We start from the raw sequence: 5,415 nt of genomic DNA on the forward strand, positions 1-5,415 counted from the left end.
ATTGAGTCTTGTTAGGTTCACACAGATCCTAATATGTGGCAGAGTGGGCTAAGCCTCGGAAGGTCGGAAGGTTGCTCGATCCAGCCTGGCTTTGGCAGAATAGCCACATGTCTCTGGGCCCTTGAGCAGAGCCCTTAACTCCCAGCTCCATAGGTGCCACTGCAGGTGGCTGCCCTTTGCTGCCAAGCTGACTCTCACCTCCATGTGTACAGAGCTCCATGTCCAGGGGCTGACAGTGCATATGGTGTTGCCACCTCAGCTAACTCTGTCTTATAATACAACTTCCTGCTGATTCACCTGCCTGTTGATTTTGGCTGTTAAAATTTGCTCTCATATATTATAATCCATCCATCCATCCATCCATTTTCCAAACCGCTTATCCTATTGGGTCGCGGGGGGTCCGGAGCCTATCCCGGAAGCAACGGGCACGTGGCAGGGAACAACCCAGGATGGGGGGCCAGCCCATCTATATTATAATGTGTTTAATAATAAAATACTCAGCCAGGGCTTTTGGTTTTGGATACGTCCATTTCTTTCCACTCAGGCTACCCAGATACTCGTCCAGTCCCTCGTCATCTCACGCCTGGACTACTGCAACTCGCTTCTAGCGGGTTTACCACTGCGCGCCATCTGTCCCCTCCAACTGCTTCAGAATGCAGCTGCTCGACTTGTTTTCAACCTTCCCAAGTTCTCCCACACCACTCCTTTGCTACGCTCCCTCCACTGGCTTCCTGTAGCTGCCCGCATCAAATTCAAAACACTGATGCTCGCATACAAAGCCAAAAATGGTCTGGCACCATCCTATCTAAAAGACCTCATCACACCCCGTACTGCACCCCGATCTCTCCGATCCTCCAGCACTGCTCGACTGGTCCCACCTCCCCTCAAGGCACAAGGACGACACACATCTCGGCTCTTCTCTGTCCTGGCACCTAGTTGGTGGAATGAACTCCCCCTTGATGTCCGAACAGCGGAAACCTTGGCTGTCTTCAAGCGACAACTCAAAACTTTCCTTTTTCAGAAATACCTGAAGTATTACTCTGTATTCTTACCCAGCTCTTTTCCGTGTGTGTGTGTGTATGTGTACAAAAAAAAATAAAAAAAACTGTTGCACTTTCTCAACAGAGTATTCAGATAGATGGTATTCATAGCTTGGGTCCTTATTGAGCTAGTATCGGAGAAATTCATTGCAGCGTCTTAAAGCACTTATGTAAGTCACTCTGGCTAAGGGCGTCTGCCAAATACTGTAAATGTAAACGTCTCTGCAAACTATTTCAGTTCGTCAGACAAAACCAGCATGTCATTGTTTTTCTCCCCAGTCATGTACATCAGCGAGTTGAATGGTCTTCCTCAGTCTTTTCAGATATTCCTGAAGCTCCTCGAAATCACTCAAAGCATCATAGGCACTGAGTCCAGCTGCTTGGCCTGTCAAAATTGAAGCTTCCTGGAGGTCCTACTGAAAATATCTGCTCCACCTCTCATGTTATTTTCTTTGCTCCCCTCTTGGAAATGCATCTGTAAGCTGGCCAGCTCCCTCACTTACTGTAGCAGGCCCTAGTATTGCCAGATCCTCTGTATTTCCTCTGACTTTCAAACTAATGTTGGTTTTCTACTCACAGGCTCCTGCTGCCAATCTTCTGACCCCATGTATAATATTCTGCTGTGAATCTTAGAATTTCCAACAGACCACGACCACAGATGCATTCAGACTCAGTCTTTTACTTCTGTATCCTCTCCTTTTCCTGTATCTCCCCTTACCCAATGCTTTAGTGCCCTCTAGTGTCCTGACATGCTTCTGTTATAACATGCATTCAGACTCAGCCTTTTACTTCTGTATCCTCTCCTTTTCCTGTATCTCCCCTTACCCAATGCTTTAGTGCCCCCTAGTGTCCTGACATGGTTCTGTTATAACAGTTGGTGGTGGTTATAATCCCCGCCCAGGCCGGCAACAAAATAATTCAGCCCTGCCATTTTTATGTCTTTTGTAAATATAAAACTTACCAAAGGATAGTGTCAGAATGACAGGATGCACCTCAAGTGTCTATTTTCTACTGTCTCATTGAGCTGAAAGAATCATTCACATAATATGAGGATAAAATTGATCTGAAACCAGCTAAAAAGTATCACTGTCAACACCAATCTGTATGGCAGGTACCTTTACAGAAATGCAACGTGAAAAATCCAAAAATACCCATATAACATGTTAAAATTAAGAAATGCCCAAACACTACTGCTCAAAAGTTTGGAATCCATGAGAAAAGTTTATGTTTTTTGAAAGAAAATGACATTTTCCACACCCAGAATTAAATTAATTGGACAGTCTAGATGCTGTTAATGTAAATGACTATTATAACTGGAAGCTGCTGTGTGTAATGGAAAAGCTAGATAGGTGCAGTGGCTGATTCACACCACTGGGGGCACTATGCTGACATGATTGGTCACTTGAGTTAATTAGCCAAAAGGGAAATGATTTCTAAACAATAATCAGCTAATCAGTGTGTGTGTGTGTGTGTGTGTGTGTGTGTGTGGCTGGGTGGGGGGTTGCTGGTGGTAAAATTAGCCAAGGGGTGGCTGATTTAATACATTTGACTGTTGTGGGAGGGGTCCCTGACTTTGGCACGACTCCAGGCTACAGCATCAGAGTCTCTAGCCTGAACAGCAGATGCCTGTCTGGTCCTCAGCCGGCAGCTTTATTAAACAGTCCATGAGATGAACAGAAATTTGAATGAAAATACCCACAAAAAATGTCAGCTAAATGACTCCTGTCATACAGCATCTGTGTGTCAGACTCACAGCGACGAACTGGGCTGTTAATAAATACAGGTCCCTCGTGTCATCAGACTCTGTGTTTCCCCTGGTCCCTCTCGGCCACATAGCTCAGCATGTTGAGCAGGCGGTTGTATATGAACCTTTCTGTCCCGTGTTTGAATCCTGCTTCCTCTCTTTCTGTGTTTTACTCCCTAGTGTTTCATTTGTGTGAGTTTTTATAGTTCCTGTGTCTGGTTATTTTGTATTTGGTTTTGGTTAAATTCTTTGTGCCCATGCTTGTGTTCCTACCTGTCTGTTACTCCCCAGTCTTAGTTCCTGTTTCCTTGGTTAGTTCTCAGTTTCCCTCTTCAGTTCCCTGAGTTAATTAGTTCCACCTGTTGCCTGTTCTTGTACCTGCCCTTGTGTGTTTCCCTGATTGCTCGTTATCCTGCACCTTCCCCTATTGGTTAATTGTCTGTTTCACTCCTGCTTGTCATCACCCTGTTCATTTTTTGTATTTAAGTTCCTGCCTGAGCTTTAGTTCCTAGTGCTTAATTGTTTGTGAGTAGTATGATTCTGTTGATTGTGAATGTTCTCATTCTGTTACATGTATCTTCTGCTTACCTGCCTGCTTGTACTTAGTCTTTGCTGATCCCAAAACTCTCAACCTCCCACAGTCTCTCGACCTCCACAGACTAAAAATGATGTCACGTTATTCTACTAATAAGTGCTGGCAAGTTTCAGGACTGGAACCACTAATATTAGACAGACGTACAGTATATTGGCTATCAATCGAATTTTCAGATGCAGAACTTTGGGGACACAAGCAAAAAGTTACTCATTGATGCCTTTAGTGTAACTTAGGAACAAAAAAATTCCATCTGCTCAATTTTTGCTCCACTTCTCTTTTCCCGCATTTCCATGAAACTTTCAAGTTGGCACTGGGGCTTGTGGTCAACCAATAGGAAAAGTTTATCACTATAAGCCCTACCCAGTAGCTCTTGGTTGAGTGAAAAGTACATCTTCTGGAGTAGGAACTAAAAAATTCAGGAACAACCTCCTAGTACCTAAAATCGGGCCAAGTTCCTGGGGTGAGAATATGATAGAAATTCCAGGTTCCTGAAAAAAGGTTCTGGTTCTTGAAAATGTTTTCTCTGTCACCTTGCATGCACCAAATTTGACAACATGCTGAGGGTTTGCTTCACTTCCTAAGAACAGAAGGCAGTGCAGACAAGTGTCCATGTTTTATACAGTCGATGGGTCAAAGTATATTCACAGACAAAAGAGGCTCACACTGAAACATAACAGAGCAGAGTTATAACTTTCTGTTTAAATTTCTCAAAGCAAATGAAAGCTTAATTTATCATTAAATTTTGGAAATATAATATTCTAAATGTCCCAGACTGTTTAATATATTGATCACTTTAAATTTGTATTTTTGATGCACGTCACACCCAGGGTGAACCCCTGCCCTGTGCTGGCTGGGATGGGCCCAGGCTCCCTTGCAACAATGACCCGCATGTGGATGGATGGATATTGTATGTACATTAGTCAGCCACATATGCTGTACGGCTTTGTTTTCCGGACAGTCTGGGCTACTCAGATGTGTCATAATTCGATGTGTAAATGCTGAGTCTTGATGTCATCCTTCTTATCAGGAAAAACTACTTGTGCATATAGATATTTCTCAATTTTTAGTCTCATGTAATATAAAAATTGGGCAATAAAAAGCTTATTTTAGTTTATGGTCCACTGGATAAACACGAACATTACAGACGGTTTTAGAGTCTAATGCTGAATGTTGTTTGCTATCATTTTTCTGCCTGCATATGATGTTATTGGTACAGTGAAATCTGAGAATGTGTTTGTGGTCAGTATCATAGCCTCAGACAACAAACCAACGCTGTAGCGCGTCACTGTGTTTACATGTGGGAGGGGTTCCAGTTACATAATGGGCTCCTTCCAATTCAACTGTTTTCAACTGTTTTTATAGAACTTTTTTGAATACATAATGCAAAAATATGAAGCAATTATCTTCTTAATAAACAGCATATTGCATTTTTTGAGTGAATTTCCATTCCTTAATTTATAGGCTTATAATAAATACATATATTTTCCCCTAGAATGCTAGTGAGTGGATCATTGCGGAAGCGAATATATGAGCTTTGTTTTCTGTCTAATGTGAATAATCTCAATGGTTTATGGATTGTTAGGGCTGCATTTTAGTGGAAAATGTTTAAAATACATGCCTCATTGCGCAAAGGATTACTCTAGCGCATAACCTTGCAACTTGGACGCCCGGACCGAGTACGGTCCCTCGATTGCAGATATGGCAGGACAACCTGACTGCAGGAGGGGTCTGAAAGCGCGTGTCCTCTGTCAGCATCCAGACCGCTCTACCCCAAAACGTCATTCCGTACGGAGAGCCGAAAGGGTCAAAACGTATTGTTTGTTTTGCGGTAATAAGCTGAAAATTGGCATGCTTACGTGAACATTTTGTTTTGGCATACAGTTCATTACAAAAATGGAAAGCCCCTCAACTTGTTAAGTGTTTTATCAAAGTAACAGAACAGCTTAACCTGTTAATATAAAGAAAAGAAAACGATATGATTCATAAAATTAGGGCAACCATGCCGTTTTTCTTAAAGTCCATGAAACAATGAAAAT

The sequence above is a fragment of the Brienomyrus brachyistius genome, unplaced genomic scaffold (assembly GCF_023856365.1).
Source record: "Brienomyrus brachyistius isolate T26 unplaced genomic scaffold, BBRACH_0.4 scaffold52, whole genome shotgun sequence".
Classification (NCBI taxonomy): domain Eukaryota; kingdom Metazoa; phylum Chordata; class Actinopteri; order Osteoglossiformes; family Mormyridae; genus Brienomyrus; species Brienomyrus brachyistius.